The following is a 12,596-nucleotide window of genomic DNA, read 5'->3' on the forward strand; positions in this document are numbered from 1 at the left end:
AGGCATATCCAACAACTGGAATGTCCACAGTGGTTTCTCACTAAAAGAATGCAGGGCATAAGTAACATGTCCTATGCAGACTGCCTCAAAGCCCTATCCATGTATTCTGTCTCCTACAAGCTGTTAAAGGGAGATCTGTGCCTGGCATACAAGGCATTGTCATAGCCCACTCTGATGGACTTCCTGCATATCCACAAAACAAACAGCACCTGGATTACCCATTCTAAAGGCTTAAACCTTGCCTGTCGTATAAATAGAACCTGGTGAAGAGACAGGTATATATTGTAAAGATGACCCCATCTCTGGAACAGGCTCCTTATCTATGTGAACCAGAGTTCTTCCCTAACTCAATTCAAGTGTAACTTGGATAACTGGATGAGAAACAGGAAATTCATCCCTGATTTGGCACCCATGTGTCTAATAGACACAGGCAGCCTGCAAATGATTCAGCTACCAAGTCTCTGCTTGCAAGTGTTCCATCTGTCAAATCCCTGTTTATACTTACAAAGGGTACCAGAATTTTACAGAGATTTGGGATGCATGGCTAGATTTAAAAAGGCCCTTGTGGTCATTATCCTAGTAAACAACTATGAACTCATGAACCTATAGCTCTATAACTATCATTAATCAACTGGATGATATGATTAGAAAAACTCAAAGTTGGATCTATCTATCCAGGTCCTAAAATGAATGCACAGTTTCACTCACTGTTGTGGTATATTAAATTTTCACCTTCTAATCTGTCTCCAAAATCTCACATGCTTAGTTGTTGAGAGTCTTTAATGTGGGCAGATTTAGATTTATTATAGAAATTTAGAAGTTTTTTTGCATCTTTTTGTTATAGAGTTTATTTATGCTTGTAGACCACCAGGGTAGTTTAGTTTTGAATTTCCCAATATATTTGTTTCTAGAAGGGACTACCAGATCTAAACACTTTGACATGTAGGAGTAAAAATCTGCTGCATAAGTAGCAGCTGATGCCGAATGGGAGGTGATAATTTTAGAAGTAAATTTTGGAAGCTATTCATATGGTTTAATATAAATTTGTTCTTTTGAAATCCATAAATTCAGATTCATTCACTGGGGGTGTTGAGCCTTTTAGGGAGAAAGTCACTAGTTTATGTTCAGATTAACCAGGGAATGGATACTATAGGCAAGAGGTTATATTGGGAAGAAACCCTATTTGGTTGGTTAACTAATTGCAATTTATTAAATCCAGGAATTTTGGAGCATATATGACTTTTGAGGGCATGATTCCATATAGATGAATGTTCATAATATTGAAGATTTTTAATGCTGGCAAAAGTGCTTAAATAATCATTTGAGCCTTTCTGTTGGCATTACTTTGCTGGAGGTTAAGGAACAATGGGAAGTGGGAATTTACTCTTCTACTATTATATGAGCTTGCAGTTGGTAAATATTCTTAGCAGGGGAGGGGGGGCACAGCCACCTCACAGAAAAAAATTTAGTTTTTTATTTATTTATTTTTTATTCTTTTGAATTTTGATCCTTTGGGATCAATGTTTTGCATTTTGGCTGATTTTGTACTTCAGTATTTTGAAGTACATTCCTTTTGAGGTATAGGTACCTCAGATTTGATGGATAACTAACATCACTCATCAAAAAAAAATTTCATTATGAGTATATCAGAAAGTAGATCTGGGAATATGTCTTGGTTGTCTGGGGAAACAGAGAGCATTTTATAACAGGATATAAATATAGAGATGGTGGTCTGAATGAATAGAGTAGGGGTCTGAATGTAGAGTTGGGGTCCAAATGGAGAGATGGAGGTCCAAATGGAGAGATGATAAGTCAGCAAGCAAAGGAGAGTAGTATTGCTGGAACTGAAGTCATCCTCAAGTCTTATCATAGGATCATCGGAGATTACTAGGATATCGACCCAAAGTCATTTTAAGCCTAGCCATTTAATCCCAATGTAATACCATAGAAATGCTAGTCAATACCCAAGATTGCATTTAGTGATGACTGCCCATGTCCAGGAGGGTTGTGGGTGCTATCCCCAGTAAGAATTTACAGTACCCCATCCACTCATCCAGGTTCCTCTTGAACAGTGTCATAGAGGTTCTCTGTTTCACATGAGTTGGTAGCCTGCTCCAAAGATGTGGCAGTCACTTAGAAATAAATATGCCCCTCCAGTATGTCCTATTTAAGTCACAGGCCATATTTAGCCTTCTTGAACGTGTACCCTAGTTCATAGGTTCATAGGTTCATAGGTATGTACTAGGCTATTGGCCCTAGGGCCTATACAAGCCTAGTCATAACAATTCCCTGGTTATGGCTTCCCACAAATATTTACTTTCCTGGATCCCTGTGTAGCAGGGCTACTGATGTGATCCTGGGGTGAATTTTCTATCTCCCATCCAGTCGTCAAGGCTCCTCTTGAAGAGGGCCATTGAGGTGCTCTGCCTGACATGTATGGGCAGCCGTTTCCAGAGTATGGGGAGTCTCTGGGTCAGGAATCTATCCCTCCAGCATGTTCTATTCATTGTGATGACAAGGTTAAGATGCCTGGAACATGTGTCTTGGAGGGATTGGGATTTTTTAAGTGTAGCATGTCCAACAACTCTGGATTTGACATGGCCTTGTATGTTAGGCAGAGATCGCCTCTGAGTAGGCAATATGCGACAGAGTATAGCTGGAGTTTCTTTAGATGGTCAGCATAAAGCATCTGCTTTAGGCCTGTGATTCTTTTTGGGAGGCATTTCTGTGGCCTTTCTAGTTGTTTCAGATGTCTTGTGAAGTGCATACCAAACAGCGTATTGTATTCTATAATGGGTCTAATGAGTGATGAGTACAGAGGGACAATGACCTCCTTTTTTCTGCATGAAAAGCTCTTAGTAATGAGGAGTACCACATAGAAGGATTTTCTAACTGTTGTGGCTATGTGGTTATCAAAAGTGAGACCACTGTCCACCTGTGTCCCTAGGTCTCTTATCACACTTTCGGTGCTTAGTGTACTGCTGCCTATGTGGTAGTTCACAGGTATGTGTTTTTTCCCATAGGGGACAACTATACATTTTTTGGCATTTAGCTTGAGCCCATGGCTCTGACACCAGGCATCTGTTTCGGTAAGGTCCTTTTGTAGTATATCCACATCATTTGGGGATTGAGTAATGGCTCCCAGCTTGCAGTCATCTGCCAACTTTGTAAGCTAGAGTCCCTTAGTGTTGGCCTGTACTTCAAAGAAGTAGATGCCAAACAAGAGTGGTCCCAGGACATAACCCTGCAGTACACCACTTGTCACTTGTCTGGATCTGGATTTGGAGCCAGCTCCTTTTACAGTGTGTGTTTTGTCAGTAAGCCAGTTTGCAACCCATTGAGTGACATAGGGATTAATGCCCAGCTTAGTAAGTTTATCTATGATTCCAGAGTGGGGGATAGTGTTGAAAGCCTTGGTGAGGTCTAAGTAGGCTGTGTGAACCACCTTATCCTTGTCCACGTCTCTGGAGACTGTTTTGAAGAAGTTGATCAGGTTCATGAGGCAAGATAAGCCCTTCATGAACTAAAACTGAGTGGGGTCCAGTGTTTGAAGCTTGCCAATGTCTTTGTTTATAAGTTCCATGATAATACGTTCCATGGCCTTGAAGATCAGGCTTGTCAGACTGATGGGACGGTAGTTCCCGGAATCCAAAGTGGATCCCCTCTTGTGGAGTGGGATGATTATAGCTGTGTGCCACTCTGTGGGCACGAAGCCTGAGGTGAGGCTATGATTAAACATGACACATAGATGAGGTGCCAGTTCATTTTGTAGTTCATGCAGCACACAGTCCGGGATGTCATCTGGTCCCATGGATGCTGTATTCTTGGCTTTAGAGAGTGCAGTTTTTACCTGAGTAGCTGTGATTACCAGAATTTGGCATTCTTTCGGTATTGAGATGGGCCCTTTAGGGAGTGAGATGGTGTGAAGTTGCCACTGAATCTATCTGCAAGGATATTGGCAATATCCTTGGGATCTGTATATAGGTTCATAGGTTCATAGGTAGGTACTAGGCTATCTGCCCGAAGGCATTTATAAGCCTAGACGGAATGTGTTGGCTTTCACCACCCCCTTAGATTAGTTCCCTGTGCCTCTGTCCAGCAGAGCCATTGAAGTGATCCCTGGGGTAAACTTTCTGTTTCCCATCCACTCGTCAAGGTTTCTCTTGAAGAGGATTAGCGAAGAACTCTGCCTAATGTAGATTGGAATCTTGTTCCAGAGCATGGGAAGTCTCTGGGACAGGAATCTATCCCTCTAGCATGTCCTATTTATTGTTGTGGTGAGGTTTAGATCCCTGGAGCGTGTGGCTCGAGGGGATATGGCTTTCTTTAGGTGGAGCATGTCCATCAATTCTGGGTTGGACATGGCCTTGTATGTCATCTAGTGCCATTCTACTGCAGCTCAGAGCAGATCTGAGTATTGCCATTTAGATTCTTGACATAGCTATAGAATGCCTTGTGGTTGTCTTTGGAATCTTTAGCAATTTTGTTTCCATAACTAGCTTTGGAAGATTTTATGAGGGATCTCAACTTTCTACTGAGGCTGGTGAGGGAGTTTTTTTAATCCTGGGTTCTTCCTCTTTTCTGCAACAGTTTCTTCCTTCTGTTGTACAGCTTGTTTATGGCAGGGGACCACCAGATTGGCTTCCTTTTTTTAGAGGACAGCGTCTTGGTTCTATTTGGGATGGCTCGGTCCTTGCACTAGTGAATGTGCTCATACAGCACCTTAGTGTAGGATTCAGCAGTTGAACTTCCAGTTCCCATCTGCATGGGTGTCATGAAGTTTGTTACTTCTGACTTGAGAAGCATGGTTGGCTTTGGAGAAGTTTTTTTATGTAGGTTTCCTTATAGGGGGGCTGGGGTTGGGATGTGGATGTCAAGATGCCAAGCTTATGGTCTGATTTGACCAATGAGGGTGTGATCACTGGTGTGGAGCATCAATCTCCTATCTTGGTAATGATCAGGTCTAGAATATTGGTATCCCTGTTGGAACTATGAATTAGTTGCTCTAGGGCGTTGGAATTTATGAATTCCAAGAATCGTTGAGCAAAGGTGTTGGTACAGGAGTAGTTTTCCCAGTTAATAGCAGGGTAGTTGAAATCACCCAGTATTAGGGTGTTTGGTCGTATCTTAATAATTTCCAGTATATTTAGAAAGGTGTAGTGAGAATCTTGGGGCATGGTGGGGGATCTGTAGCAAGCTACGATTTGTATTGTAGTCTTACCTAGTTGTAGTTGCACCTGGAGAATTTCAGATGCATTGTGTTGGGCAACCAGCCTGGAGGTGTGAATATCCTTGGTGAATATGGACACTCCTCCACCTTTAGTGTTTCAGTCCTGGTTTGGTGGCCAAAAAGTGTGGTATGAGTTGTAGCCTGGTATTGTGGGGGTGCTCTCTGGAGCTTGATTTAATATAGATGGACAGACATATTAAGATCAATGAAAGAAATAAACTACAGAAAGTCAATAAAACCCCAAAAGTTAGAAGTCTGATAAAACAAACGAACACAGTAATTAGGACTGTTCATAGAGATTCATGCTATATTACAGAAGTAAATAGGATATATCACTGTGCTAAATTATTAAAATAGGATATATTATGCTAAATTAATAACAGATAACGTCTTACCACAAAAATACAAGGCGATAAGGGAAAGGAAGGGGAGAAATCAAATGCCATCATGGAAGTACTGAATAGAGAAAACTATAAAGCAATTAAGACAAGAAGTGTCACTGTTAGGAGAATATAGAAGAGGGAACAGATCGACAAAAATATTCAAAAGATAGATGTGATAAAAGCAATGCACAGTATTGGAATAAATCAGGATCTGGCATGCACTATTGCAAATAATAAACCAAAAATATCAGCACAGGCAACAAAACTTAGAAGATATGCAAATAAATATGAAGGAAAAGTACAAAATAAGCAATTTACTGATGACCCATAAAAGTTTAATAGAGAATTGAGAAACAAAAAAAAAGGAATTGAAACGCCACCAAAAAAAGAAGAAATGGATACATTTTGGAGAAATATCTATGAAGGTCCTGTGGACTATAACAAAGATGTTCAATGGATAGAAGAAGTAAAAGAAAGAATAAGCAGTTCAAATGTTTGGGACATGTAATGGGATGAAGTAACAGCCAGAGAGCTGAAACAGAGTTAAGAAAAGCTCCTAACTGGAAAACCTCAGACCCAGATGCAGTACCTGAGTTCTGGCTAAAGGTATTAGCATTTTTACATGAAGATTTAACCATGAGTAAGAACTATTTATATGTGCACCCCGAACAGACACCAACCTGGTTAACAACAGGAAAAACAATGCTCCTACTTAAGAGTGAACCTGCAAGCTACCATAAAAACTAAAGACCAATAATTTGCTTTCCAACAAGTTATAAAATATACACTTGAAATGATGCCAACAGAGTTTACAGTCATTTAGAAGAAAACTCAATCATGGCAATAGAACAAAAAGGTAACAAAAGAAGCTCATATGGAAGAAAGGATCATTTGTTGTTAGGAGAACTGTAAAAAGGGGAAAAATCTAAGTATGGCATGGATAGACTACAAAAAAATTTTTTAATTGAATCCCACATTCAAGGATAAAATAGTGCTTAAAATGTATAACATATACCCTATCCTGATTGATTACATTACAACGACCATGAAACAGTGGCATACCACTTTGCAGTTAAGCCATGGTAATGGACACATTATTATTCCAGGAATAAAAGTTCAAAGGGGGATATTCCAGGGTGACTCTTTCACTGCTGCTCTTTTGTCTTGCCTTTAACCCATTAAGTTGTCTACTTAACAGGTTAGGTCATGGTTACAATTTGGTTCCCAGAAAGCAGCAAAGTGTAAAGCCTTCTCATCTTCTTTTTTGTGGATAATTTAAAACTGTATAGTTCATCAGATGAGGAACTGCAAGTTGTCAAAACATTTTCAGATGATATAAGAATGTAATTTGGTCTTGATAAATGTGCAAAAGTAATTTTTAAAGCAGGAAAGCTGCAGCACCAAGAAAACATCAGTCCGGGACAGAAATGTGATATAAAAGAACTTGAGCAAGAGGGGGTGCATAAATATGTAGGAACTGATGAAGGATCAACAATAAAGCTTGAACAAATGCAAAACAAAAATAGTTATTTTAGAAGACTAAAATTAATATTGAAAACAACATTGATATCTAGGAATGAAATGCAAGCTATAAACCAATTTCATCTTCCTGTCCTAACTTACAGTTTTGGAGTGATTGACTGGCCCCAAAATGTGTTGGATCAGTTGGACAGGAAAACAAGAAGGATGCTTTATGCTCATCCAATGATTTATAAATATCAATGTATACCAAGACTATATATTCCCCATTTTGAGTGAGTTATGGGCCTCTTTGAAACTGATTACATTTATAGATCTGCAGTCATAGGATTGCATATATATATATATATATATATATATATATATATATATATATATATATATATATATATATATCTGCTAACCTCACAGGACCCAAATGTAGTAAAAGTTTTAAAATGTGGAGAATAACTCAGAGTTGACTTCCCTGCTTAGTTTAGCAGAAGCATATCAGTATCAAGCAGGAATGGAAATGAAACCAGAAGTAGATAAAAATCAAGCAGTAACTGAATGTTCCAAAAAAACAAAAGAACGAATATAAGGTGAAGGATCAGATGAGAAGGCAAGAAATGTGGAAAAGCATAAATATAGTTGTAAGTATAGAAAAATCTTGGAACAACCTCATGTTGATCAGGATCTAATGCAGGAATGGTTAAGGAGAGGTGAATTTAAAACAAAAGATGAAAGGTTAATATTGGTCGCCCAAGATAGGGGACTGTGTACACATTGGTTTACAAAGTCCATGTAGCTTTTGTAAGACAGAACTGGAAACAGTTGCACATCTTGTTGCTGGTCGTGATATGCTAATTGCAGAAGGACTTTTTACTGAAAGACCTAATAATGTGGCAAGACTGTTGCACTGAGGATTGTGCAAACATTATAATATTGAAGTAACTGAAAAGCACTGGAAATATGAGCCACAAAGTATTACAGAAAATGAAGTTTATATCACATGGGATCACCCATTACCAATATTTCAAAAAATAGACGTGAGAAAACCAGATATAGTAGTCCATGAAAAGAAGACAAAAGTAGCATCGATCATTGAAATTGCTGCACTCAGTGACTACAGAGAGACACAAAGACATAAAATACCAGGATTCCTGGACAGAAATGAGGACAATGTGGAAGAAGGATACCCAGACAGTTGCAGTAGTAGTGGTAGGAGCAACAGGTCTTATAAAAAAGAATTTACAATCATACTTTGATATGTTACTGATGTGTGTAACTCTGTATGAATTGAAAGAGTCATTACTGGGCAGTGAGTGGGCATATTCCTGGTGGTGTGAAGAGCACTTCTGGTTAACATTAAAGATCGAAAAAATACTAATTTCATGAACTTTGATTGCATTTTGACTTGGGAATGGGGTCCATTCCCATCATAATGTTAGAAACCCAAAAGACTTGGAGAAATGAAAAACAGGAATACATTGATTATTTATTTTCTTTAGGGTAAGTCAGAGCTCAGTCAGTTCTGTTTAAGGGTCTCTGGAAATCTGCCTTAAGATGATGGGGTTTCTGAAAAGTATGGAAATACCCCTGGAGTTTCCTTTAGGAATGAATGCATGGTAAGTGCTAAATCCAGCTAAAAATGGAGTGCTGTCTTTGCAAGTCAATCAGTCTCAATTATGACACAAGCGTGGATTATGTCTGCTCAGATTAATAATTTTTTTCAACAGGATCACAGTGGCTCTGGATAATGGGCACTCAGTCCACATAGCAAAGCATATGTAGATCTGGCAAAGGCGTATGGTACCATCATCCATGCTGGTATTGTAAATAAGCCAACAACTGCAGATAAAACCAGTTGTTGTGTCTTTCGGCTTTTCCCGGTTAGGGGTCGCCACAGTGGAACTCCGGTCTGCTAATGATTGGCAGAAGATTTTTATGTACTGAGTTGCTAGCTCTGACGCACAACCTTCAATGAAGGTACACCCATTCACGCATGTCGCCACACAGAAGACGCTCTAACTGAGAATCAAACCGGACAGCATCTTACTGTGAGGCGACAACGCTACCGCAGCACCACCACCGCAGTTTAACTGCAGATAAAACCAGTAATGTAAAGAAAACAATCACTGGCCGGTGAAACTGGATACAAAGTTTAATTAGCACTTTTGTCTGTTACACTTGACTTCTTCAGATTAAAACAGGAATTTATCATGCATCACTTCCTTTTATAGCCAGGCTAATCACATGTCATTAAAGCAAAATGCACCTAAAAATCGCTAATGTTTTTGTTGTCGTAATACACAGTTGAATTTCACCTTATAAAATGCATTAAAACCTTACTTCTTTATTTACATATTGCATATATCCCATCAGCCCCATCTCAAAATTAAAATAAAATACATTCCAAAATACATTCCCACATAAATAAATCATCTACTTAAATTAGGCAAATATTATTGTGTTGCCACAAGAATATACATGTGTGTTTTGTGTGAAGTTACAGAAAAGAGAGTCAAAGGACACTTTTTTCCATTGTTGAGCTCAGAGGAAAGTGAAAATAGCAACAATAATAAAGACGTTGATGTGGGGTCAAGGAACACAAATGAGTTTAACAGGGCCCTTATTCTCTCGTACAATTTGCAATTTTATGACATAAAAGATATATTGAAAAAGAATTGGCTCATATTAAAACGTAATAAAGAGGTCCTTAAAAATGTCGGTGACACACCATGTGTCATATACAAAAAAGATGCATGTATCAAAGATTTGTTGGAAAGAAATAAAGAGGGGAATGAAACTATAAGAAAGGCAAGATGTTAAAGTGTGGACACTGCAACCAATGTGCTAATGTATTAGAAACAGAAAAAGTTTTTATTTCAAGGTATGGTACGGTTCAACTAAATTTCAAGTTGAACTATAACAGTACACACATTGTATACGTCACCTTATGTAAAGGCTGTGAAAGTGTTTACATAGGGAAGACTAAGAAAGCATTTCAAGTTCACATTTACCAACATATGTATGTCAGGAAGGGTAATGAAAAGAATGCATTGTCAGTACATACTGTTTTGAACCCAGATCACAAGTTTAAATTTGTAGCCATTGATCAAGTAGTGTCTGATAGTATGTCTGATGACAAACAATCGGTTAATTCTTACATGTTCTGTAGAAAAGGTGGTACCTTTTAATGACTGACATTCTATTGAGTTTTAATTGTACCTCTCACTGTCGCATTCCCATGTAATAGGTTGAATTTACAGGTGGTGGTTTTATCATCCTTCTGTGGTTAAGAAAAGCAAACTTATCTTTCTGAGTTTGGGGGGGGGGGGGCATAACCAAATGGTAGATTCATTCCTTACTATTTTAACATATATGATTATGACTAGATCCTAGATCATAACCAGCGTGTTATATTGTTCCAGACTTGGATGCCAAGTAATTCACCTTGAGAAGAAATGCAAAGCATTGAATCTTGATAGCCATATTAAGGGCAGGAGTGAGAAAGAATAAATTATACCTGGGTTTCCATAAGAGACTCTTCTGTCATACTTTTCATATTAAAAAGGGTTTGAAATTTTGTACCTTTTCAATGAAGTACTAAACCACTAGTTTAAGAATGACTTGTATTTTGATGTGCATCAAGATCTGCCAAGTGTATCACAGGACCTCTAGGATTTCAGAATGTATAAGCATAGCAAAAGGCTTTATCAGCAAAGACACAAAGATTAGGTGATATAGATAGTTTCCTGCATTACTTGAAAAATTAAATTTATCAAAGAACTCGCTTGCTTACTAAAGTAAATATTTTGAAAATAATTCTGCCACCCTCAGAATCATGTTCACCTACTTTATATACTGTTTTTCATCTTTTGTTTCTGTAGCTGCAGACGTGAGATGCCATGAAGACTTTAATCTTTCATGAATACAGTCTACTGCCTTCTGATTTTCACTCATTCTGGATTTTTCACTCATTCTGATCACTTGTGGAACAAAAAGATAGAGGTAAGCAGTTTTAAGGCTGTAACCAGCCTTATGTCATGTACTACCATTCAGTCATTCTTGCGTGTCTATCACCTTGTAAATTCTGAGCAGTAATTCAATTTGTTCTACTGGGAGAAAAGTTCCTCTAACTTAACGAGAGAAAATACTGGAGGGAATATAAAATAACAAAAAAGTAATTAAACAAAGATGAAATAATAACTAATAAGCAAATTAAACAGTGTGTGTAAACAGACAGCTGACAAAGTTTAGAAGAATAAGAACATAAGTAGCTAGATGCAAAGCTAACTGCACATTGGAAACTGTATCTACTATCAAGGCACAGACCACGCATTTAAAACTTGCAAGATATGCAGTTCAGGCAAGTTATTATTAGTGTTTAAGTCAAAGCAGAGATTAGTTGAAAAAATAGAAAAACTGTCTAAAATTATGCAATAAAGAAAAAGAATAAACCTGGGTCATTAAAAAACATTTCTCCCTCCTCCTGTACTTCATACCTTCTGGCTGTCCCAATGCCCCCATCCATCACCAAGTCCACATGATTCTGCTTCATTTCCAGGACTTCTGTGAGCGAACTGAAGCCGATGTGGATCTTCAGGGTGTACTGGTGGGGTGGGGGGTGGGGGTGCCAGCAACTGTTCTTCTGCTAAGGGAGGTTATTGTAACCCTTATTTGCCCACCCTTCTATTCTCTCTCTTTGGACCATGCCTTGCTAAAGGAAATATCTTTGGCAAACACCCCCAATGGGTATATCCATTCTCCCTGCCAGTGCCTCAGATGCCCAAGCCAGTAATCAAACCTGGGTCACCTGGGCCATACTTGGGACTTTATCACTGTATGTTACAGCACTGGCATGAGTCAATGAAAACCTTTTTGTCTTAAATAATGTTAAACCATAGCTACAGATGCATTACCAGCTTAAGTAGGAGTGCTTGTACAGAGCTTTTTTTTTAAATGGCAATTTGAAAATAGTTTTACAAATTAGTTGTCAGAGCTTTTTCCATAATTTTGGTACTGTGACAGTGGAATTACCACTTCTCCAACTAAAGTGCAATATCTGATATTGTAATTTCTTACATGTCAAAAATTAAACTGAAATATAAAAATGAGAACAAATTCTCACTATTAAATCTTTAAATTAATTTTTGTGGGGGCGGGGGGCTTAACTTCCATATACCCAATTGTCCTACTATTTATCTATACTGTCTCTAAGATGACTGCACCTTGGAAAAAGGGAAATACCAATGTCTCAAACTTAATAGATATTAATAACTATTCTCAAACATTCATACTTGCAGTTCCACTATCTTAAGTTCATAGTAATGGTACTAAAAATTCCTGTAGGCATCCAGAATTAGCAAAATGATTATGTCTGGGTAAAATCTTGGTAAGCAACAAACTTGTTGAGTAGTGTCTATAAACCGATGTGCACTTACCAGACAGAGCATTGAACACTAGACATTTATTGGACTTGTATGGTAGAGAGTATGGAGGTCTGCAAGAGGTCAGCTGAT

The 12,596-nt window shown here is 38.3% G+C and overlaps 1 long non-coding RNA gene across 1 annotated transcript in view; it reads left to right on the top strand.

Annotated features, from left to right (window-relative positions):
- LOC122801773 overlaps positions 1-12,596 on the top strand; it is a 436,281-nt gene that overhangs the window by 92,977 nt on the left and 330,708 nt on the right. Inside the window, exon 3 of the long non-coding RNA XR_006364799.1 lies at positions 10,965-11,085. This is a non-coding gene — a long non-coding RNA (uncharacterized LOC122801773). The remainder of the gene's footprint in view (positions 1-10,964; positions 11,086-12,596) is intronic.

Source organism: Protopterus annectens, chromosome 5.part0 (assembly GCF_019279795.1).
Source record: "Protopterus annectens isolate FY-2018-M chromosome 5.part0, PAN1.0, whole genome shotgun sequence".
NCBI lineage: Eukaryota > Metazoa > Chordata > Ceratodontiformes > Protopteridae > Protopterus > Protopterus annectens.